The sequence below is a fragment of the Armigeres subalbatus genome, chromosome 1 (assembly GCF_024139115.2).
Source record: "Armigeres subalbatus isolate Guangzhou_Male chromosome 1, GZ_Asu_2, whole genome shotgun sequence".
NCBI classification, from domain to species: Eukaryota; Metazoa; Arthropoda; class Insecta; order Diptera; family Culicidae; genus Armigeres; species Armigeres subalbatus.
The window spans coordinates 317,646,179-317,672,106 of NC_085139.1; the positions used below are offsets into that span (position 1 = coordinate 317,646,179).

Below are 25,928 nucleotides of genomic sequence, written 5' to 3' on the forward strand. Positions count from 1 at the left end.
CGAGTAGTGAAGAGTGCGAAATGAGAAGAAAGAAGTGAGAAATGAAAAGTGGGAAGAGAAAAGTGAACTGAGAACTGATAACGGAGCACTTCTTTCTTCTTCTATCTTCTTTCTTCCTCCTTCTTAGTTTTTTTTTATCCTTTCTTACTTCTTCCTACTTCCTTCTTATTCCTTCTTCTTTCTCTATTCTTCCTGTTTCAGTCTTCTTTCTACTTTATTCTTTTTTCTTCTTCTTATTTCCTTCTTTCCTCTTTCTTATTAATTCCTTCTTAATTTCTCCATCTCTTTCTTCTTTCTTCTTTCTTATATATTCCTTCTTTCTTCTTTCTACTTTCTCCTTCTTCCTTCTACATTCCACCTTCTTCCTTGTTCCTTCTTCTTTCTTCCTTCTTCCTCCTTCCTTCTTCTTACTTCCTTCTTTCCCCCTTCTTCTTCTTCCTGAAAATGTCTTTTTCTTTCTTTCTTCTTTATTTTTTCTTATTTCTTCTTTTTTCTTCTTTCTTCTTTCTTATTTTTTCTGTCTTTTTTCTTCATTAATCTTACATCTTTCTTCTTCCATCTCCCTTCTTTATTCTTTCTCCCGTCTTTCTTCTTACTTATTTCTTCCTTCTTATTTCTTCCTTCTTATATCTTCCTTCTTTCTTCTTCCTTCTTTCTTCTTCCTCCTTTCTTTTTCCTTTTTTTTTTTCCTTCTTCGAATGCAGTGCGTGTGTTATTCGTTCTGAGCAAGAGAAAAAATATCTTTTCGATATTCGGCGGAAAATGCGCTTTTATTGCGCTGTGATCCAGTTGAGACAAGCGCGATCGATTCGGTCGCCCAAAACGCGATTCTTCACAGATTGCATATGCCACCGGACGTGCTAAATGCTAAACTGGTTTTTCTCATCGCGAGAGAGCGAAGGTAATAAGCTGGTGTTTGGAGAATTGTGTGTTAGTATTGCGCGTCGTTTCGGACTTACAAAGCGCGATTCTCCTCAGTTTTCATATGCCACGGAGTGTGTTTTTTTTTCTCGTCTCGAGACAGCAAAAGTAAATAATTAGTATTTTATCCCATCCCATAGATCGCATCGCTTACCGAAGTGAATCCAGATACTTCATCCTTTGTAACTAAAACGATATCCTATCCCAAAACAATCGTGGAGATGCAGAGGTATACTCGGTCTCTAGTAGCAACGAGAGTCGGACTAACCATCCTTTCCTTATTAAGAAAATTATTTTGAGCTTTTTAGTGGAATGTCTTCACTTGTCATAAGACGAGTTTGTACAATCCCATTGAATTCCACCACTTAATTGTATCTTGACAGATACGTATTTCGACCTCAACAGTAAGGCCGTCTTCAGTGTCTCGTACTTGACTCGACTTCGTCAGTCGAGTCGAGTCAAGTACGAGACACTGAAGACGGCCTTACTGTTGAGGTCGAAATACGTATCTGTCATGATGTAATTAAGTGGAATCAATGTACAAACTCGTCTTATGAAAAGTGAATCCTTTCCTTCCTATATAACCGTAAGGACGTACCCGGCGCCGTTATTGACTTAAAATATTTGAGCTCCCAAAACGTGTACATTGAGAATGGGTAGCTAATCCCAAGCCACATTCATTGCGTTCTCTGTACAATTTCGCAAGTTCTAGTCAATAACGGAGTGGCAACTACGAATGGCAGTGGCAACTACGCTTCCTTCTCCCTTCTCTTATATCTCACTACTCACTATTCACTTCTCTTTTTACACATGGGCCAAACGGCATTCGGCCAAATGACCCTAAACCGCAGATAAAGTGCGCCACACTGTTTTCGATTTCGCACAGCGGAACCGGGACGGGGCTCCACCGAAGTTATGGGAGACACTTGTATAGCCGGTTCGAAGCCTCGATACAATCTGATGTTCTTTTTGAGTAACAGGATCATTCCAGGGGCCGACTCTTTCCTCAAAAAGAGTCATCTGCTATTACTCCAAGTCCGAGCCGACGACGCTCTTCGTCCATTACTTAACGTTGGCCAGCGAGAGGAAGCGGGCTTAGGGTAGTCCCTCGTGTCCGACACTGACCAGGACATAGGCTTCGGGATTACCCCTACTGCCCCAGGGGCCGAGAGTCCAGGCGAAGGTGGCACCGGGGATTATACCCGGAAGGATTTTTATATTCATCCATATATGGATCCAGGGGTGTTTTGGAGTCTCGCTTTGAAGGGTGGAAATCACAGTTGCGGAGTCCGTGAAAACCACGATTGGCTTGTTCGCTGTTGGGTGACCGCAACAGAAACGGCGACGACTTAGGCGGAAAAGATGTTACATTGGTGAGGTAGGCACTCCGATTTGGTCAGATTAGGTCCACAGATTTCAAAGCCAACTCCTAGGCTGCAGATTCCAAAGCCAACTCCTAGGCTGGGGACAGATCCGTCGGTATACCGAATCTCGCTAATTCAGAAGCGTGTTGAGTTCCAATACGGATCTTTGGAGTTCATCTGTGTTATTACCTCTTTTGAACCGGGAGGCGATGGTGCGGTCGATGTTAACAGGAGGCATCAGCCAGCCCTTTGCTCCGTGCCAGTGAACCCCCCTAACAGCACACATATTTCACATAAGTTACTGCAACTTATATGTGACCAGATTCAGTCACTCAGGATCAGCCTCGTTGTGGAGAGGGATCGTGTCATTTCCTGAGGTGGCAGCAGCGAAAGAGACGGCTCAAGTTAGCTCAAGGCCGTAAAACAAGCAACTGTCGACGATAGCTTGCCCGACTTTCAGTCTGGTACTCCTATTATTGGCACGGTGTTTTTTCGAGATGGTTTTATTGAGGCTAATGAGGGATTACATGCCTGGAAGTGCGGTAAAAAGTTTAGTTTCCGGTCGATGTCGACCCGGACGACCTTCCGGTTGGGGATAGCATCCGTGTCAAGCATTATGGAGGGTCCTGCTAGCTGATGCTAGCCGCTTCAGTCGTGTCCCCGTTAACACTTACTGGCGTTCATGACAAAACCAACGCCGGAAGAAGCCCAGAGATGGATAGAACTTACCGCCGTCTGAGTCTGAATCTTGGCCCTTCCAGGCGTTCTGCCGACCATGACCAATAAAATGACGTCGGCCTATACAAATATATATATACGTTCGCAGGTAAAACGCTGAAAACTCCGTCCATAGGGATGAGGAATCTTCAGGGTACTCCTCCGATGCTGTGTCACCAATGAGCACTTGTGATTTTTTTACGAAAGCAAACATGTTGCCTGTGATACCTCAGTTTTCTAGTATTCTAAGGACCAAAGGGGTCCGGGTCCGGTTAAAAGCCTTGGCGATATCGAGTGACACAAGTTCAACATGCTTGCCTTCCTCATACGCTTCTTGGAGCACACTACCCATATTGGAGAATTATGTGCCGGTGCCATAGCCTGGGCGAAAAGCGTGTTGACGGTAGCCAAACCTTCCGTCGGCTTTTAGTTCTCCCTGAGTCGCCGATTGACCACCCGTTCGACGGTTTTGGATGCACACGAGGTCAGGGAGATTGGCATGCATCACGGCTAGTCACGCTGCTCTTCGGGAGAGGCACAACGAAACTTTTCTTAAACTCGCCAGGGAATGTGCGGTTTTCTCAAATGTCGTTGACGAGTTTAAGAAAAAGACCTTAAGAGCCGTTCAATCATGGGATACCCCAACTCATCAGGTTCGGATGAGTTCCCGCATGGGCAACCTCGCCTGTTGAAAAAGGCTGGTTCAGCAGGCAGCCGGTGGTCCGCGGGAATAAGGGTAGTGTTGAGTTGTAGACTACGAGTAGCGATAGTCCTCTGGAATTCGGCTGGGTACTGGGAGACTGCTACCAGGGAGGCGAAGTAGTCACCGAGAGCATTGGCAACTTGTGCAGGGTCAGAAATTGTGCGGTTGCCCTGATCGAGGTGGATGGGAGCCGCCCTCGATTTTCCACTAATTGCATTTACCCGCCTCCAAAGTTCGGCGGAGGTCTGGGACGGGTTGATGCTGTCGATGAAATCCTCCCATTGCTTGGACTTCGCCTCCCTGATGATTATCTTACATTGCCGATGCTTCTCCTTGTAAGACTCCAGGGCGTCAGGTCTAAGGGGGTGGTCTGAGCCTCCTTAGACGCCTTGCGTCTGGCTTTAACAGCATGCCGAGTTTCCTCGGTACACCACTTAAGTGCTCGACGACCGGGACCAGGGTTGGGGGATAGCTTGTTAGGCGGCAGCTAGAATCGTGCTGGTGAACTCGGTAAGCGACGAGGGAGGTTGGTTGGCGCAGACAGACGGCATAGCGCACTCGTACTCCTCCTAATCCGCTCTACCTTATTTACATCGGCGCCTCTTGATGCCCACGAGAGGTTGGTGGAAATCTGTACTACCGTACAGCTCGATGCGGCTTTCCAGGAGAATGGACCTACTTACCACAGAAACACCGACAAATAAAACAAATAAGACAAATCAGACAAATAAGATAAATAAGAGATATAAGATAAATAAGACAAATAAGACAAATAGGACAAATAAGACAAAAAGGACAAATAAGACAAATAAGACAAATAGGACAAACAAGAACAATAAAACAAATAAAACAAACAAGACAAATAAGACAAATAATACAAAAAAGACAAATAGAACAAATAAGTCATATGAGATAAATAGGACAAATAAAACAAATAAGACAAATAAGACTAAACAGACAAAATAAGACAAATTAGACTAACTGTACATACCAATGGTTGCTACTCCGTTATTGATCAGAACTTTTGCAAATTGCACTTCGATCAAAGTGAATTGTGGTTAGGGTTTACCAACTGTTCTCGAAGTGCACATTTCAGCAGCTCGCTTGTTGAACAATATCGGCGCCGGCCAAGTCGTTACAGTCAGTTGGGAAAGGAAAGGAATGTCAGTGTTTAGTTATTGTTGCCACTAGAGACCGAAAATACGTCTGCATCTCCACAATTACTACGAGAAGAAAATTGTGTTAATTGGGTTTTTCAATTTTGAAAAACATGCTGATTTCACTTATTCATTCAAAAGAATGCCTTTTTCTGAGCTACAACATTTTTTTCACACTCCTAGACCATAAGTTTGGTGTTTAAAATCCATGGGTACATGTGACTACTTCTTGAAGAATGCAATTAAAATTGTAAATTCTGAATGGTCTCGTGATTTCGAGGTCGATTTGTTGCAGATGCATAAAATGAAGAAAATGTATCTGTAGTTAACAAGTAGTAGTAGTTGACACTACCCAATGTGAAGGAAATTGGATAGTGTGGATAGTGTGAATATTTGAGGGGGTTAGAAGCAGAGGGATGTAAGTGACATTTTGGTTAAAATTGAGTTCACTACAGCAAAACATTGGTTCTCAAGCTTTGCGGCAATATGTTGATATAGTTTGTACAATGTTTATAAAAAATGTGAAAATTAGCATTAGCATTAGCATTGAGCCATTCGCACAAATTCGTAGGTGGTACAAGCCAAAACTATTGTACGAGAGTAGCATCACTTTCATCCGTTACTACAGATAATGATTTGGGACTAATCACTACCTCTAAGATGGAAGCAATGTACTCACCAATAGTCGAGATTTGTCCTGGCCACGTCCTTTCGAATGCTGAGGAAGGCGAAGGATGATTAGTTGGACACCTACTTAAGAAAGATGCAGAGAACTCTACGATGGTGCCACAGGAGGTTTAGGGATTCTATGGAAGGTTATGACAGTAAGAATCGTTTTGGTAGAACGTGAAACACAGAAAGAACTAAGATAGAAAAACAAAGTAGGGATGGGACGAGCCTGGAATTAAACCCACGACCTCTTGCTTATAAGGCAGAAGCGGTAGCCACTAAACCACCAAGTTCGTCTTGTTTATAAAAAATGTGAAAATTCACAAAAAATTAGTAATTTTTTAAACTTCCATACAATTTGTATGAAGCAAAAAAAAATATTGAATAACTTTGCACCCATTTTTCTCAAAACCAACTTTTTGTCACTTACACCCCTTTGCGTTTGACCCCCTCATTTAAAATCTCACAATCAAGCATCTCGACTTCGTTCGGCAATCTCTTCACCTATCAATTTGTTTACCTGATCGGTACAAAATTGCCAACTCCAACGATCGAACCCAAACAGGAATCGAAGTATCAATTCTTAAAAATTTACAACCATTGATTACAGTCGTTCGTTGATTTAATTCGCGGACCCGACAGATTCTAGGCGATGGGAAAACCAAGAAAATTCCCACGCGACGACGATCGGTATGGGATCTAAGAAACCAAACGCGAACCCCATAACAGTAACAAATGTATGGCTGGCACTATGAAATATGGGGACTGCCGCCGCCACGATTAATTTCCTCAAACCAAAAGCTCAATTGCTTCCTATCCGGTCGGACAACACACGGCCACAGACAGCGCAGAACTAGGCATGCGTTTTGTTTCATCACCATTCTCCGCCCCCTTCCTGCCTCTCGCTTGGGAGAGGAAAATTAACTGAAACGAATCTCCCAATCAAGTTCTAATCAAACGTATTAAGCTCAATTGAGTCTCCCGACTCGGGCTCCTCTTCTTGTAGCTGTACCGTGCGCGTGCAGTTAGTCCGAGGTAACCGGGCCGGGGGCACAACAACTCGCAAGATTGAGGTTAAGTGTTGCGACGGGGAGCACACACGATGCAGATTCGATCGGCTCTGTTTAACGCCGGAATTCGATCACGGTATCGTTCTGAACGTATTTGATTATGGAAGTCATCGCCCACCACCAGATTCCATAGAGCATAAGCGGATCGGATGGATGCAGAATTCGGGTACCTGAGCAGCAGTTTACGTTATGACTCGGTGTATGGATGAAGAAGCCAATCCGCTTGGGCCGAACGGCGGCAATGACGTATGCAGTTTCATGCCTTGCACCTGTCGGGGCAACAAAATTTCAAGGGTTTGGTTCTGTGTGCTCAACCGTTTTACGTCGTTTTTTTCTCTCCTCTTGGCTGCGGTGGCTGATGAACTTGATTACTTCTTGCGCGCAATGGATGCCATCTGTTGCGCTTCGGGTTTGTGCCTTAAGCGATTCTCATGACTCGGGGTCAACAATATGAGATACGAAAGGACTGGGAATGTGAAATAGTGCAAAGTAGTTCATTTTTTTTGTCTAGCAATATACATCAACCAGATCGATTATTTTCTAAGGCGTGAGAAATAATCAAACATAATTCTAAAATACTTTTGATGAAGGATTCGATATAATGCGAATCGATGCTTCTAACCACTTTTTAAACAATTATAAAAATTACAAGCAATCTGTGCTTTACCTGATTAAAATCGTCTCAAGCCTACAGCGTACACAAGCAACAGAGAGACGAACTTGACGAGATTTTATACTGGAAGTTCGGCCATGAATTCCTTCAGAAGTTGCGTCACGAATTCAACCGGATGTTCTGTCAGGAATTCCCCAATAAGTTCCGTCACGAACTCCTCTGGAAGCTTCGTCAAGAATTCTACCGATAATTCCGTCAGGAATTCCACCGGAAGTTCCGTCAGCAATTTCTCCGAAAGTTCCGTCAGCAATATCTCCGGAACTACCGTCAGCATTTCCTCTGGAAGTTCGTTACGAAATTTCTGCGGTAGATTCGTCAGGAATTAGTCCGGAAGTTCCGTCAGAAATTCCTCCGGTGTTCCGTCAGCAATTCCTCCAGAACTTCCGTCAGCAATTCCTCCGACAGTTACGTCAGCAATTTCTCCGGAAGTTCTGTCAGCAATATCTTCGGAACTACCGTCAACAATTCCTCCGGAAGTTCGTTAAGAAATTTCTGCGGAAGTTCCGTCAGGAATTCCTCCAGAAGTTCCGTCAGGAATTCCTCCGGAAGTTCCGTCAGGAATTCCTCCGGGAGTTCCGTCAGGAATTCCTGCGGAAGTTCCGTCAGGAATTCCTCCGGAAGTTCCATCAGGAATTCCTCCGGAAGTTCCGTCAGGAATTCCTCCGGAAGTTCCGTCAGGAATTCCTTCGGAAGTTCCGTCAGGAATTCCTTCGGAAGTTCCGTCAGGAATTCTTCCGGAAGTTCCGTCAGGAATTCCTCCGGAAGCTCCGTCAGGAATTCTTCCGGAAGTTCCGTCAGGAATTCCTCCGGAAGCTCCGTCAGGAATTTCTCCGGAAGTTCCGTCAGGAATTTCTCCGGAAGTTCCGTCAGGAATTCCTCCGGAAGTTTCGTCAGCAGTTTCTCCGGAAGTTCCTTCAGCAGTTCTTCCGGAAGTTCCTTCAGAAGCCCCTCCGGAAGTTCTGCCAGGAGTTCCTCCAGAAGTTCCGTAAGCAATTCCTAAGGAAAATTCGTCAGAAATACCTTGGGAATTGCTCCGGAAGTTTCGTCAGGAATTCCTCCGGAAGTTCCGTCAGGAATTTCTCCGGAAGTTCCGTCAGGAATTCTTCCGGAGGTCCCGTCAGGAATTCCTCCGGAAGTTCCGTCAGGAATTCCTCCGCAAGTTCCGTCAGGAATTCCTGCGGAAGTTCTGTCAGGAATTCCTCCGGAAGTTGCGTTAGGAATTCCTCCGGAAGTTCCGTCAGGAATTCCTCCGGAAGTTCCTTCAGGAGCTCCTCCGGAAGTTCTGTCAGGAGTTCTTCCGGAAGTTCCGTCAGCAGTTCCTCCGGTAGTTCCGTCAGGAGTTCCTCCGTAAGTTTCGTAGGCAATTCATCAGGAAAATTCGTAAGAAATACCTTAGGAATTGCTCCGGAAGTTTCGTCAGGAATTCCTCTGGAAGTTCCGTCAGGAATTTCTCCGGAAGTTCCATCGGGAAATCTTCCGGAAGTTCCGTCAAGAATTCCTCCGGAAGTTTCGTCAATAGTTTCTCCGGAAATTCCTTCAGCAGTTCCTCCGGAAGTTCCTTCAGAAGCCCCTCCGGTAGTTCCGTCAGGACTTCCTCCGGAAGTTCCCTTAGGAGTTCCTACGTAAGTTCCGTAAGCAATTCCTCAGGAAAATTCGTCAAAAATATCTCAGGAATTTCTCCGGAAGATCCGCCAGGAATTCCTCCGGGAGTTTCGTCAGGAATTCCTTCGAAAATTCAGTCAGGAATTTCTCCGGAAGATCCATCGAAATTCCTCCGGAAGTTCCGTCAGCAATTTCTCCGGAAGTTCATTAAGCAATTTCTGCGGAAGTTTCGTCAGGAATTCCTCCGGAAATTCCGTCAGGAACTTCTTCGGAAATACCGTAAGGAATCAAGAGTTTCGTTAGGAATTTCATTGGAAATCCCGGCTGGAATTTATTCAGAAGTTCCGGCTGGAATTTCTTCAGAAGTTCCAACAGGAATTCCTCCGGAAGCTCCGTAAGCAATTGCTCCGGAAGTTTCGTCAGGAATTCCTCCGGAAGTTCCGTCAGAAATTCCTCCGGAAGTTCCGTCAGAAATTCCTCCGGAAGTCCCGTCAGAAATTCCTCCGGAAGTTCCGTCAGGAATTCCTCCGGAAGTTCCGTCAGGAATTCCTCCGGAAGTTCCGTCAGGAATTCCTCCGGAAGTTCCGTCAGGAATTCCTCCGGAAGTTCCGTCAGGAATTCCTCCGGAAGTTCCGTCAGGAATTCCTCCGGAAGTTCCGTCAGGAATTCCTCCGGAAGTTCCGTCAGGAATTCCTCCGGAAGTTCCGTCAGGAATTCCTCCGGAAGTTCCGTCAGGAATTCCTCCGGAAGTTCCGTCAGGAATTCCTCCGGAAGTTCCGTCAGGAATTCCTCCGGAAGTTCCGTCAGGAATTCCTCCGGAAGTTCCGTCAGGAATTCCTCCGGAAGTTCCGTCAGGAATTCCTCCGGAAGTTCCGTCAGGAATTCCTCCGGAAGTTCCGTCAGGAATTCCTCCGGAAGTTCCGTCAGGAATTCCTCCGGAAGTTCCGTCAGGAATTCCTCCGGAAGTTCCGTCAGGAATTCCTCCGGAAGTTCCGTCAGGAATTCCTCCGGAAGTTCCGTCAGGAATTCCTCCGGAAGTTCCGTCAGGAATTCCTCCGGAAGTTCCGTCAGGAATTCCTCCGGAAGTTCCGTCAGGAATTCCTCCGGAAGTTCCGTCAGGAATTCCTCCGGAAGTTCCGTCAGGAATTCCTCCGGAAGTTCCGTCAGGAATTCCTCCGGAAGTTCCGTCAGGAATTCCTCCGGAAGTTCCGTCAGGAATTCCTCCGGAAGTTCCGTCAGGAATTCCTCCGGAAGTTCCGTCAGGAATTCCTCCGGAAGTTCCGTCAGGAATTCCTACGGAAGTTCCGTCAGGAATTCCTCCGGAAGTTCCGTCAGGAATTCCTCCGGAAGTTCCGTCAGGAATTCCTCCGGAAGTTCCGTCAGGAATTCCTCCGGAAGTTCCGTCAGGAATTCCTCCGGAAGTTCCGTCAGGAATTCCTCCGGAAGTTCCGTCAGGAATTCCTCCGGAAGTTCCGTCAGGAATTCCTCCGCAAGTTCCGTCAGGAATTCCTCCGGAAGTTCCGTCAGGAATTCCTCCGGAAGTTCCGTCAGGAATTCCTCCGGAAGTTCCGTCAGGAATTCCTCCGGAAGTTCCGTCAGGAATTCCTCCGGAAGTTCCGTCAGGAATTCCTCCGGAAGTTTCGTCAGGAATTCCTCCGGAAATTCCGTCAGGAATTCCTCCGGAAGTTCCGTCAGGAATTCCTCTAGAAGTTCCGTCACGAATTCCTCCGGAAGTTCCGTCAGGAATTCCTCCGGAAGTTCCGTCAGGAATTCTGACGGAATTTCCGGAGGAATTCCTCCGGAAGTTCCGTCAGGAATTCCACCGGAAGTTCTATCAGCAGCTCCTCCAGAAGTTCCGTCAGCAATTCCTCTGAAAGTTCCGTCAGCAATTCCTCTGAAAGTTCCGTCAGGAATTCCTCCGGAAGTTCCGCCAGGAATTCCTCCGGAAGCTCCGCCAGGAATTCCTCCGGAAGTTCCGTCAGGAATTCCTCCGGAAGTTCCGTCAGGAATTCCTCCGGAAGTTCCGTCAGGAATTCCTCCGGAAGTTCCGTCAGGAATTCCTCCGGAAGTTCCGTCAGGAATTCCTCCGGAAGTTCCGTCAGGAATTCCTCCGGAAGTTCCGTCAGGAATTCCTCCGGAAGTTCCGTCAGGAATTCGTCTGGAAGTTCCGTACAGGAATTCCTCCGGAAGTTCCGTCAGGAATTCGTCCGGAAGTTCCATCGGAAGTTCCGTCAGGAATTCGTCCGGAAGTTCCGTCAAGAATTCCCCCGGAAGTTCCGCCAGAAATTCCTCCGGAAGTTCCGTCAGAAATTCCTCCGGAAGTTCCGCCAGAAATTCCTCCGGAAGTTCCGCCAGAAATTCCTCCGGAAGTTCCGCCAGAAATTCCTCCGGAAGTTCCGCCAGAAATTCCTCCGGAAGTTCCGCCAGAAATTCCTCCGGAAGTTCCGCCAGGAATTCCTCCGGAAGTTCCTCCAGGAATTCCTCCGGCAGTTCCGCCAGGAATTCCTCCGGAAGTTCCGCCAGGAATCCCTCCGGAAGTTCCGTCAGGAATTCCTCCGGAAGTTCCGTCAGGAATTCCTCCGGAAGTTCCGTCAGGAATTCCTCCGGAAGTTCCGTCAGGAATTCCTCCGGAAGTTCCGTCAGGAATTCCTCCGGAAGTTCCGTCAGGAATTCCTCCGGAAGTTCCGTCAGGAATTCCTCCGGAAGTTCCGTCAGGAATTCCTCCGGAAGTTCCGTCAGGAATTCCTCCGGAAGTTCCGTCAGGAATTCCTCCGGAAGTTCCGTCAGGAATTCCTCCGGAAGTTCCGTCAGGAATTCCTCCGGAAGTTCCGTCAGGAATTCCTTCGGAAGTTCCGTCAGGAATTCCTCCGGAAGTTCCGTCAGGAATTTCTCTGGAAGTCCCGGAAGTTCCCTCAGGAGTTCCTACGTAAGTTCCGTAAGCAATTCCTCAGGAAAATTCGTCAGAAATACCTCAGGAATTCCTCCGGAAGTTCCGTCAGGAATTCCTCCGGAAGTTCCGTCAGGAATTCCTCCGGAAGTTCCGTCAGGAATTCCTCCGGAAGTTCCGTCAGGAATTCCTCCGGAAGTTCCGTCAGGAATTCCTCCGGAGGTTCCGTCAGGAATTCCTCCGGAGGTTCCGTCAGGAATTCCTCCGGAAGTTCCGTCAGGAATTCCTCCGGAAGTTCCGTCAGGAATTCCTCCGGAAGTTCCGTCAGGAATTCCTCCGGAAGTTCCGTCAGGAATTCCTCCGGAAGTTTCGTCAGGAATTCCTCCGGAAGTTCCGTCAGGAATTCCTCCGGAAGTTCCGTCAGGAATTCCTCCGGAAGTTCCGTCAGGAATTCCTCCGGAAGTTCCGTCAGGAATTCCTCCGGAAGTTCCGCCAGGAATTCCTCCGGAAGTTCCGTCAGGAATTCCTCCGGAAGTTCCGTCAGGAATTCCTCCGGAAGTTCCGTCAGGAATTCCTCCGGAAGTTCCGTCAGGAATTCCTCCGGAAGTTCCGTCAGGAATTCCTCCGGAAGTTCCGTCAGGAATTCCTCCGGAAGTTCCGTCAGGAATTCCTCCGGAAGTTCCGTCAGGAATTCCTCCGGAAGTTCCGTCAGGAATTCCTCCGGAAGTTCCGTCAGGAATTCCTCCGGAAGTTCCGTCAGGAATTCCTCCGGAAGTTCCGTCAGGAATTCCTCCGGAAGTTCCGTCAGGAATTCCTCCGGAAGTTCCGTCAGGAATTCCTCCGGAAGTTCCGTCAGGAATTCCTCCGGAAGTTCCGTCAGGAATTCCTCCGGAAGTTCCGTCAGGAATTCCTCCGGAAGTTCCATCAGGAATTCTTCCGGAAGTTCCATCAGTAATTCCTACTGAAGTTCCATCAGGAATTTCTCCGGAAGTTCCGTCCGGAATTCCTCCGGAAGTTCCGTCAGGAATTCCTCCGGAAGTTCCGTCAGGAATTCCTCCGGAAGTTCCGTTAGGAATTCCTCCGGAAGTTCCATCAGGAATTCCTCCGGAAGTTTCATCAATAATTTCTCCGGAAGTTCCGTCAGGAATTCCTCAGGAAGTTCCGTCAGGAAAACTTCCAGAAGTTTCGTCAGGAATCCCTCGGGAGGTTCCATTAAGTATTGCTTCAGAAGTTCCGTCAGGAATTCCCCCGGAAGTTTCGTCAAGAATCCCTCCGGATGTTCCATCAGGAATTCCTCCGGAAGTTCCGTCAGGATTTCCCCCCGAAATTCCGTCAGGAATTCTTCCGGAAGTTCCATCAGGAATTCTTCCGGAAGTTCCATCAGGAATTCCTCCGGAAGTTCCATCAGGAATTCCTCCGGAAGTTCCGTCCGGAATTCCTCCGGAAGTTCCGTCCGGAATTCCTCCGGAAGTTCCGTCAGGAATTCCTCCGGAAGTTCCGTCAGGAATTCCTCCGGAAGTTCCGTCAGGAATTCCTCCGGAAGTTCCGTTAGGAATTCCTCCGGAAGTTCCGTTAGGAATTCCTCCGGAAGTTCCGTTAGGAATTCCTCCGGAAGTTCCGTCAGGAATTCCTCAGGAAGTTCCGTCAGGAATTCCTCCGGAAGTTCCGTCAGGAATTCCTCCGGAAGTTCCGTCAGGAATTCCTCCGGAAGTTCCGTCAGGAATTCCTCCGGAAGTTCCGTCAGGAATTCCTCCGGAAGTTCCGTCAGGAATTCCTCCGGAAGTTCCGTCAGGAATTCCTCCGGAAGTTCCGTCAGGAATTCCTCCGGAAGTTCCGTCAGGAATTCCTCCGGAAGTTCCATCAGGAATTCTTCCGGAAGTTCCATCAGGAATTCCTCCGGAAGTTCCGTCAGGAATTTCTCCGGAAGTTCCGTCCGGAATTCCTCCGGAAGTTCCGTCAGGAATTCCTCCGGAAGTTCCGTCAGGAATTCCTCCGGAAGTTCCGTCAGGAATTCCTCCGGAAGTTCCGTTAGGAATTCCTCCGGAAGTTCCGTTAGGAATTCCTCCGGAAGTTCCGTCAGGAATTCCTCTGGAAGTTCCGTCAGGAATTCCTCCGGAAGTTCCGTCAGGAATTCCTCCGGAAGTTCCGTCAGGAATTCCTCCGGAAGTTCCGTCAGGAATTCCTCCGGAAGTTCCGTCAGGAATTCTTCCGGAAGTTCCGTCAGGAATTCCTTCGGAAGTTCCGTCAGGAATTCCTCCGGAAGTTCCGTCAGGAATTCCTCCTGAAGTTCCGTCAGGAATTCCTCCTGAAGTTCCGTCAGGAATTCCTCCGGAAGTTCCATCAGGAATTCCTCCTGAAGTTTCGTCAGGAATTCCTCCGGAAGGTCCGTCAGGAATTCCTCCGGAAGTTCCGTCAGGAATTCCTCCGGAAGTTCCGTCAGGAATTCCTCCGGAAGTTCCGTCAGGAATTCCTCCGGAAGTTCCGTCAGGAATTCCTCCGGAAGTTCCGTCAGGAATTCCTCCGGAAGTTCCGTCAGGAATTCCTCCGGAAGTTCCGTCAGGAATTCCTCCGGAAGTTCCGTCAGGAATTCCTCCGGAAGTTCCGTCAGGAATTCCTCCGGAAGTTCCGTCAGGAATTCCTCCGGAAGTTCCGTCAGGAATTCCTCCGGAAGTTCCGTCAGGAATTCCTCCGGAAGTTCCGTCAGGAATTCCTCCGGAAGTTCCGTCAGGAATTCCTCCGGAAGTTCCGTCAGGAATTCCTCCGGAAGTTCCGTCAGGAATTCCTCCGGAAGTTCCGTTAGGAATTCCTCCGGAAGTTCCGTTAGGAATTCCTCCGGAAGTTCCGTTAAGAATTCCTCCGGAAGTTCCGTCAGGAATTCCTCCGGAAGTTCCGTCAGGAATTCCTCCGGAAGTTCCATCAGGAATTCCTCCGGAAGTTCCGTCAGCAATTACTTTAAATGTTCCGTCGGGAATTCCTCCGGAAGTTCCGTGAGGAATTCCTCCGGAAGCTCCGTCAGCAATTACTTTAAATGTTCCGTCGGGAATTCCTCCAAAAACTCCGTAAGGAATTCATTCATAAGTTCCGTCTTGAATTCCCTCGCAAATTCCGTCAGGAATTTTTCGGGAAGCTCCTTCAGAAATTCCTCCGAAAGTTCCGGCAGGAATTTGTCCGGAAGTTCCGTCAGCAATTACCTTAAAATTTTCGTCAGGAATTCCTTCAAAAGTTCCGTTAAGGATTGCACCGGAAGTTCCCTAAGGATTTCTTCCGGAAGTTCCTCCAGATATTCCTTCGGAAGTTCAGCCAGAAATTCCTCCGGAAGCTCCACCACGGATTCCTCCAGAAGTTCCGCCGGGAATTCCCTAGGAAGTTCCGCCATGATTTCCTATGGAAGTTTCGTCAAGAATTCTCCCAAAAGTTTCGCCAGGAATTCCTCCGATAGTTCTGCCAGGAAATCCTTCAGAAATTCAACCATGAATTCCTTCGGAAGTTTCGTCAGGGATTCTCACCGTAGTCGCTAGGAAGTCTAGGAATTCATTTGGAAATCCTTCCAAAAAACCCTAAGGAAGTTTTTACAGAATTTTTTCATGAAGTTGCAGTGGGGTACTTTACTAAGTTCCGTAGGTAGTTCCCGAAGTAAGAAGTAAGTACGGATCACCCTTATCAGCATTGCTGCCAAGATTAAATTTGCGTGCTTCCTAAAGTGTGTTTTTAAGACTGACATAATCAATAATATTACTTTCTATATATTCTTGTAATTGACCAGTCGACTTTTTTTTGCTCTAGCAGCTTTGAGAAACTGGAATTGATAGGAAATAATTTTTATGCTTCCTGCTATGTGAAGGTAGGCCCTAGTCAAGGTGATGTACCTACTCGAAAAAGGAAATCTGCCTCCCTAATCAATAATCGTAAAAAAGGCTCATAACTTATTCGAGCCAAAGAGTGTGAGCTCATCACACATTCCCAAGATTCACATAAATTTGAACAAAGGAAAATCATAATTGCCTTAGGAAAGCGTTCCAGGCGGTCCCGAAGCGCCCATCAAAATCCCATTCATCGTAATCGATACTAATATTCATAAACTACGGTTGATTCGTTCTAACGAGAATCACGTCGTGAGAACCGTCCGTTTTATGATGCCTGCTTAGGGCCCCATATCAAAACCTTTCAAACCGCCCGGGCGGTTGGACGCTCCGCCAATAAACAAAATTATAAATGGCGGATGGCGACTAGAACTAAATACGATTTTAATTTTCAATTTCCCGGGGCTGCTACGTTGGTGTTGATGCTTGATGATGGCTATAACCAATAGAGGTAATGGTTTACTACCTCTATTCTTTAACCGTGTCATTCAGAATATTGCTCATTCATTCAGACAAAAAATGCGACTTCCCAACGGCGCTTGAGCTGTGGTGTGAACTTCGTGGCCTATCGTTCCGCTGGCAGCTGGTTGACTAACAATGCGGCCGCTAATGTTGGACTGCACAGGTGCGGGTCGGGTACTTATCATTCCGATGGATGTCGGCAAAATTACACTTCGGATGGACAAAAGCCTATGTGACATTCTTTCGCCCCGCTAGCATTTATTTGTGATAATGGGTTATTAAATTGCACTTTCCATGCGACCACGCAGCGACAACAGTAGGCTTATTTTGTAAATTACAACCGCCGGTAAACGGAAGGAAGCACAATGTATGTAATTGACTGGTATGAGCTGAGCGGCAATCGGAAGGGGCGGTCCCATCGCAAAACGATCGAATTAAGGTCGTACATTGTACACTTGTCGGAACTTTCGATAGTTACAACTTGTTCGACTTATGTAAAAAAAATGTCGAGTGGGCAGACTGAAAAGAAGAAACGCGTGAGAAATTTCATCGGCAGACGAGATCTCATAATCAATTTTCCAAGTCATCTCATCCGTCAAGGCCGATACCACGAATGCGGGATCAAATCGGAATCGAACAAAGCAACGCCACTTTCTATGTAGAGTAAACATCACATATGGAGATGATAATCAATTCATTTCCATGGCTAACTTGATTGATAGTCCATTCGATTCGGGCGTCCATTAGATCCATCACCACGGCAACCGGAGTGTTGTTGACGACGTACGTAATATCTCCCTGCTCGGCTCGTCTTACAAAACAAAACAAATGGGTGGAAAATTTTGGAATGTTTCTGGAAGCTGGATCGCCTTATTTGCATATAAACGCGACCGAAGGGTATCAGGTGGGTGGCGGATACCTGTCCAGAAAGTGGATGCGATGAAATTCATCATCTTATTATTAGTCCCTTCGAGTTTGGGAGCAGATTGGAGATTCTTTTTTTTTTCGAAGAGAAAAAAATTTACCTTATAGGGTATCTGTTCAGTTTTCTACCTCAGGGTCACAATTTCATGGGCGACTGCGATTGCGTTGTTATGGAAGCATCAGTGGAACCTGGCATGCAGCAACTCAACGTAACATGCAAAGTGCATCGATATATAATAGTCAGCCCTGCACACATTATGCGTCGTTACATATTCGTGGGCGACGATTGTCCTTATTTTGAAGACACCAAAGTGCATTCCTGGCGGTTTTCAACAGGTTTTTCGACTTCTTCAACCATACTTGGCTACTATACCTACTTTTTGTCGTCGAAGCGGCGTTAATTATGACTATTCCTGGATGTTTTGCAAGTGACAACTCTAAACATCAAATTTGCAGAGAATACGGAATAACAATTTTCTCTCATCAAGAAATATCTCATAAAAAAATGAGAAAGTACCAATAAAGAAATCAGGGTATGAGCGATAAATAAATATGAAATTTCCACAAATAATGCAAAATTTCCATAAACAAATAAGAATTTTCCACAAAACATAAACAAATTAACACTTTTAAGAGCAAAAATTGCAATTGCAAGAATTAAAAAAAAAACCTTGATCAATCCACCTAGCAGTGATGGTCCCTCTCTCAAGCATTATAAACAGGGTTGGTAGCGATGAATGTCATTCAAAATAGTGACTTTAGTGACCAACAATCACGAAAAAGCGACCAAATTGTGACTTTCATTTTCAGAAAAAGTGACCAAATAGTGACTTTTGTATGCAGTTTTCAACCGGGTATTGAGTATACCAAGTATGCCAGTATGCCAATGCAACTTGGCATTGTTACGGTACAGTTCGTAGCTTGGAAACTAGTATTTTATTTTTGGAATCCTTATCTAGAATAATATCAGAAATCAAGAAAAGATAAAAAATAACAATAGCATGAGGAATATTGCTACTGGCCACGCCCATCTTCCCCGTAAGAAGAGAGAATATGGGACGTTGTACGGGTCAGATAGAAGGGTGACATCGGTCCTCGACTCCAAGACCGACTGCCGCAGCAGCTGCTGGACAGTTGCAGTTGGTTAAGATTCAGCTGTGTTACTTGCACGGCTTATTCTTATTTTACTCGCCGATCCACCCATAACGTGGTTACAGGCTTGCTTTTTGCTGGCGTAGATGAGGCACTTTGGTGCCTTATCGGATTCCCGCGCCTTGTGCCCTTCCTCACCACAACGACGACACAGGTTGCTACGGTCTGGGCCCTTACAGTTGTAGGACTTGTGTCCCAACTCTAAGCAGCGATATCACCTGTCCACTGAAGGCGGCCGGAGTTTGCTCACTGCGCATACTGACCAGCCGATCTTCATCTTACCTCGCTTCATTACCCTTCTGGCTTCCGCCACCGATAACCTAAGGTAGGCTACCTGCGTGCCAAAGGGACCACCTCTCGTCTTCTCGACCTCAGTACCGCACTTGTCTCTGACATCATAGACGACGTCGTCCGCGTTCGCGACCTCATCCAGTTGCTTGCACTGGAGGGTCACTTCCGCCCCAATGATTTCACATCGGCGTCATCACCCAAGACCTCTTGGGCCAGCTTCCTTAGTCAGTCCCACTAGCCTTAGCCCCGAGTTTCAGAACCAAGATCATTCCATCGGTCTTGGTGCAACTGACGCTTCGCACGTCCTGACCTAGCGCTGAAAGTTTTTCGGCCACCAGCATCGATTTGAGGACTTTTCCTTATCAGTTTTCACCCACAAAGCATCGTGTCTGTGCTTAGCTTTCTTTGCGGGTCGGGATGCGTTCGAAGTTTGCTTTGCCCTACTGACCAGCTGTCACTGATTTTCGGTCGTTTGTACCGATGGCACAGGCCGGCTGGTACCCTTTTGCGGCACGGCGACTTGCGCCTGGTTGGTGCCTTTTGCCTTTTAGGGCCGATAAATCACCTTCTCGGGTCGACGCCCTTCGGGTGCCTCTGCACCCCGATCTGCTTTCCAGACGACGTTTGGCCTTTATGGTCGCACGTCGTTTGGCCTTTATGGTCGCACGTCGTTTGGCTTTGCTTTGAACGCCCTCGCTGGATTGCTGCCTGTGCCGTTTCGGGTTAGGCGCAGTCTTTTCTTCCTTTTTCCGTCAGGGCGACATCAATCGACTCTTGGGCAATAGTCACTCCTACAAGGAAGGAGAAGGCATCAGTTTGGGCACCTTTGTCGGCCTTCTCGCTTCCTACCACCCGCCTGATAAATGCTCCCTGTTCTTATCTTGCGAGTCGAAGAGCCTGGCGGAGCGTCCGAAGATTCTGTTTCAGTTCCTTACTGATGTTCTGTCTTGCGCTCGCGAACTCGATGATATCATCGAGTTGCTCGACGACCACCCGCATCCCAGGTAGTGGCCCGCCGAGCATGCTGATAGGGCTATACCCCATCACTGCTGGGGAGACTCCGGTGCTGCTGATTGCAGCCTCCGTCACTCCACTCTCCGCCTCCCTGGGAGGAGACCTCGCCAAACCCCTCTTGACAAAGGGGTTTACCACCTCCATGCCTAACGCATCGTCAAAAGAATTGTTTTTTTACTTCACTCATTGTAGTTGGGTTCCCCTTGTGGCTGCCCTTGAATCCTACTGGAGTAATCGCCTTTAATGATCCCATGGTTATCTTTGCATGTCTTATGCCATGCCATTCCATGCCATGCAAGGGTTGACACTTACACTTACAATATTCCGATATCCAAGACAAGGTCCGTTAACACACGACCAGAATGCCATAATCATAATCATCAGATCTCACTGATATTTGTTCTGATGCGCCAATTGGCACTCTCTGGGCTCCTGTGCGCTTTAAGCGACACACGGTCGCTCTGATGGGGCCTGCTTGCGGACACATGCAGCTTTTTGCAGAGGTTTAACAGATTCCACTACCAAGCCCCACCAAGCAGGCACCCTAACCCACAGATGTCGCGAAGAGGAGTCGTAAAGACAAAGTCCCTGCTGCCTCCAGCTGACGTCTATATGTGTGAATGTATGTGTGTGTGTATGTGCGTATGTGTACAAATTTTGTAGACACACTTTTTGGAACTTAGCATTACCCGATTTACTCGTCCCATAACACCGGGTAGACACCTTAACGTGGTGTGTTACGGAGTAAGATCTACCATGCATGGTCACATATCCAGCTTCAGGCAAATCCTGATCCAACGGATACCTTCCCAAATATCCAACTCCTTGGACTTATGGGGGTGTCGCCAAGTCGGTGGCCTCTCTTAATTAAGTACCACATCAATATTTCCTTCGTGCCCCTAGTTACGGTGAAGATGGGCGTTGGGCCAGGAGTAATGTTATCCGCATGCTTTTGCTAATTTTATCGTCAACTGGAATCAAGGATCCTTTCCCTTCTTGATTCCTGATAGCATTCTAGATACGGATTTCAAAAGAAAAACATAAATTTCACTAGTTTCCAATTTACGAATTACACCGTAACAATACTAATTCTAATGTTAAAGCTTAGCATTATCCAATTTACTCGCAACAAGTAGAATTCGAGGGAATACAGTCCCATTGTTTCCTATAAAAAATTGGTCCAATCGGACATTGCATTTCGGAATTATCGAAAAATCATTGTTTTTTCCCAAGGGAGATTCACCCTAGTAAGGAGAAAACTTTTCGTAAAGCGACCAATTTTTCACTGGTCCACTGGGTATTGTGTGAATTGAATTCCCTGTCCGTTATCTAATGCTACACACTCAGTTTCAAATTCTGTGGCTGTAAAGTAAAAAAAATGATATCCCGGTCAAAACGTCAAAAGGTGCACCCCAATCGAGTTGTACGCAAAGGTGACGTTGAACTACGTAGCTGTATGTAATGTACAGGTTTTCTACTTTTCTATAGGATGAGACCTAAGACGGGACAGCCAGCAGCGTTTTGTGTGAAAGTATTGGTATCTCAAATAAAATATTCCGCATGATTTTTGTTTTACTGAGTCTTTTGACGTTAACTACGTCTAAGGGGAAGATTCGGATGCAGGGTGTAAAATGAAAATTTCAAAATTGGGGACCGTCACGAAATCATGTAAGATTTGTAACATTAATAGGTCCTTTATCTTTCAATGGATTTGGAAGATTTATATATCAATCGATTCGCAAACTCTCCACCAATTTGCCAGTAGTATTGAAACTTTTGATCATCAACGCTAAACTATTGAAAATTTTAGTTCTTTCATTCATCATGCATCCCTTATAGAGCAGAGTGGGGCAAGAGTACGCACTTAGTTTTCAATCGATCATGTGGCCCTTATGAAGCAAGCTTCTGCATATCAAATCAGTGTCGATGATTCATATACTCTTCCTTTATGTTACCCAGTGGAAATAATATTGAAATTATTGAGATTCGTTTTAGTAGAACCCTTATTGCAAGACAAGTGAAAAACCCCACCTGTGGGGTAAGAGTGCGCATCAATAAGTAAGAGTACGCATTTATCCAATCATGTGCTTTAAGTATATATTAACACAAATAAGAGTTAATAACATTTAATTGATGTTTAATGAGCATATATTAGGGAATGTTTAAAGATAACGTAACTCTCAAAGGGGAGGGTCCTAAAATGTGCACTTTCATACGAAAAACCATTGTTTTTAATATATACAAAAAAATACAGAGGTAAAAATATATATCAGGTTTCGCGTGGCGTATACAAAGGCATTTTCCTTAAAGAAAGTCCACCAATCACGTAACGCAAAATTTGGCTATTTCATCAACCAACCCCCCCCCCTTTCTTACACTATTTGTATGAATCCTCTAAAAATTATATGGATCGTCACACATCTCACAACCCCTCCCAGCTAAACGTTTGGTAATTTATGAATGTTTCTTTTGATTAAATGAAATTATCATTTAGATGAAATTGTGTTTTCGTACTATGCTTAGGTGTACAACAAGTCCTGATACAATTTCATTATTTCGCTTCAGTGCTTTGTTCGCTAAGTCCTTTGTTCTACCGAATTACTTCAACTTATCCTCAAAACTTGTGATAATTTCAAATTCTGTCCCTTTTTTCTTAGTTGTGGATCTTTACGCTTTGGAAGAAGTCTTATTTCGGCCGGAGATACGGGTTTGACATCATAACTTGAAGATTCATATGCGTACTCTTGCCCCACCGGCTCCTGCGTACTTTTACCCAAAAAATATTCAAGTAATGGTTTTGACTTCTTGGAAAACCAACCGGATTGGTGTTCTGTACCATAAAGTACTCTATACAATAGGTTATCGAAATGGTATAATGTTCACCTGATTGAACGTATATATGGTAATGAAATACTAGTTGCGGAAATCCAATTATTTTTAGCAAAATGTCCAAAAAGTTATCTAACTACATATCTCCCTTGTTTATTCAAATCGTTTACAATTACACATGATAATAGTTGGCCAGAATACCTGTCAAACTGATGCAGGGCTGCTAGCTCAGCTTTTTTTCTTATTTCAAAAAATCGAAAACGTACTCTTACCCCACGCGCACTCTTCCCGAGTAGACGAAAATAGCTCAATAATATCAAATGTTGATAAGATAGCAAAATGAGATATGGACATGATTGATATAAGAGATAAAAGATCAGACAAAAATATCAAAAATTTACACTGAAATATCATTTAAATATCAAGTTATGCTATTTGTAATAAGTGATGAATATCATGTGCCATTAGTTTGTTCTTATCCATAGCATATTTTGCTATTTAAATGATATTTCGGTGCAAATTTTTGATATTGTTGTCTGATCTTTTATCTCTTATATCAATCAAGTCCATATCATGTTTTGTTATTCTGTTCATGACTTCTGCCCGGGTTGCCCCACTCTACTCTACAGCGCGTTCCAAACCTTGGTAATTGCCTACTTTTAGGGTATTATCAATTATTTAACTGGGGTGTATGAATGGGGTGGCCCAGCTGCTAGACAGTGAGGTCCCTACTCCCGCACAGAGTGGAAGATGCTACTAAAGCAGGGTAGTAGTGTCGGTGTGATGGTTCCTTCTCTTCTATAGATATAGAGCGGAATAATTAGTTCAGTGTACTATATTAAATATTAAATTTTGGTTCTACGTAGTTTACGTCGAGGGGTCGTATCTTGTATACAACCCTACATTTTTTTAACGAGTATTCCAAATCATCCGGTTAGCCAAATATCAGTTATAAACATATGTTTTGTTCCTGGTATGAAAATCCGTATGAAAATAAGTTTAACGCAGTTTAAACTCGATGGTCAACTGTGATGTAAAAAAGAACAAGTGTCAAAACAAGGGAAAAGAAGCAGCGTCTTTGCAAGTCTCGTCTCAGGATGAGACCAAACAAAGCAAGTGTTTTTCAAGCCCAGGGTGAATCCGTTTTTGTTCATCCTGTGCTCCTGAGATTGAACTAGCATTACGAACCCTGGAGAATTTTAGACCAAAATTTGAGAAGGATGATAAAAATAAAATTTTCAACTGATCCGAGGATGAACAATACTCTCAAGCGATCACATATCCAAATTATCAATTGCTAAAAACTCGCTAGAGTAAGAATCGTTCGCTGATTGTATCTCCTTTGAAGCATTGATAAATGTATTGACATTAAATTGGTATTAGCTAGTAGACCTCTTCATGTTTTCAAAAAGTATCAAAAGTTCAACCGGTCACCCCAGAATCACAATTATTATGTTAAAATAAGCCTCCTGTCAATTTTTCAGCTAATACGGATAACATTTTTAGGTGGCTCAAGTCAATTTTGTGTTTTTGTGCTATTTCCAATTCTGAAAAAAAAATCTAACAAGAGATAGGGTAGTGAGCTAATTTCCGTCGTAGTAGGTAGTGCTTGGTTTTCAAATCTAATTTATACGCCAGCCCAACTACTTACTCTAACTAATCAAAAATACCCTTCAAATTTTACAAATTTGTCTTATGAAAATCTGATTACGTCCATGAGAATTTTCATTCGTCCAGTCTAAAACTCGATGGATTGCTGTCAAATAAATCTGTTGGTATTGGTGTGCGATTTCTACAAGTACACCAAATTAGTTTTTTATGCGGTATCATACCGTGTTAAATAAAAATAACATAAATTCAATTAATATTGGCCTGTTCTGAATATGATATGTGTACATTGTGAAACATTGAATAGAATATGTGTACGGAGGATGTTCGTGGCTATCCAAGAAATACCTGAAGTGGAGGTCTTCAGATCTACACGCGTAACCAATGATCTACAGGCCTGTTTTGTAAATGTAATGTTTCCATTATAGTATATATAACAGAATCTGCGTATGGAAGACGTTCGCGGTTATCCAAGAAATACCGGAAGTGAAGGCCTTCAGGTCTACACGCGTAACCAATGATCTACAGGCCTGTTTTGTAAATGTAATGTACCCATAGTAGTACATATAACAGCATCTGCGTATGGAAGACGTTCGCGGTTAACCAAGAAATACCGGCAGTGAAGGCCTTCAGATCTACTCGCGTAACCAATGATCTACAGGCCTATTTTGTTAATGTAATGTACCCATTGTGGTACATATAACAGAATCTGCGTATAGAAGACGTTCGCGGTTATCCAAGAAATACCTGAAGTGGAGGTCTTCAGATCTACACGCGTATCCAATGATCTACAGACCTGTTTTGTAAATGTAATATACCCATTGTGATACATTTAACAGAATCTGCGTATGGAAGATCTTCACGGTTATCCAAGAAATTCCTGAAGTGAAGGCCTTCAGGTCTACACGCGTAACCAATGATCTACAGGCCTGTTTTGTAAATGTAATATATCCATTGTGGTACATATAACAGAATCTGCATATGGAAGATCTTCACGGTTATCCAAGAAATCTCTGAAGTGAAGGCCTTCAGGTCTACACGCGTAACCAATGATCTACAGGCCTGTTTTGTAAATGTAATGTACCCATAGTAGTACATATAACAGCATCTGCGTATGGAAGACGTTCGCGGTTATCCAAGAAATACCGGCAGTGAAGGCCTTCAGATCTACACGCGTAACCAATGATCTACAGGCCTATTTTGTTAATGTAATGTACCCATTGTGGTACATATAACAGAATCTGCGTATCGAAGGCGTTCGCGGTTATCCAAGAATTACCTGAAGTGGAGGTCTTCAGATCTACACGCGTATCCAATGATCTACAGGCCTGTTTTGTAAATGTAATACACCCATTGTGGTACATATAACAGAATCTGCGTATGGAAGATATTCACGGTTATCCAAGAAATTCCTGAAGTGAAGGCCTTCAGGTCTACACGCGTAACCAATGATCTACAGGCCTGTTTTGTAAATGTAATGTACCCATAGTAGTACATATAACAGCATCTGCGTATGGAAGACGTTCGCGGTTATCCAAGAAATACCGGCAGTGAAGGCCTTCAGATCTACACGCGTAACCAATGATCTACAGGCCTATTTTGTTAATGTAATGTACCCATTGTGGTACATATAACAGAATCTGCGTATCGAAGACGTTCGCGGTTATCCAAGAAATACCTGAAGTGGAGGTCTTCAGATCTACACGCGTATCCAATGATCTACAGGCCTGTTTTGTAAATGCAATATACCCATTGTGGTACATATAACAGAATCTGCGCATGGAAGATCTTCACGGTTATCCAAGAAATCCCTGAAGTGAAGGCCGTCATGTCTACACGCGTAACCAATGATCTACAGGCCTGTTTTGTAAATGTAATATATCCATTGTGGTACATATGATATAATCTGCGTATCGAAGACGTTCGCGGTTATCCAAGAAATACCTGAAGTGGAGGTCTTAAGATCTACACGCGTAACCAATGATCTACAGGCCTGCATTGTAAATGTAATATACCCATTGTGGT

General features: G+C 45.1%; 1 protein-coding gene across 1 annotated transcript in view; it reads right to left on the reverse strand.

Moving 5' to 3' along the window:
- LOC134207975 (tRNA dimethylallyltransferase) overlaps positions 1–25,928 on the reverse strand; it is a 494,434-nt gene that overhangs the window by 462,272 nt on the left and 6,234 nt on the right. The window lies entirely within an intron of this gene.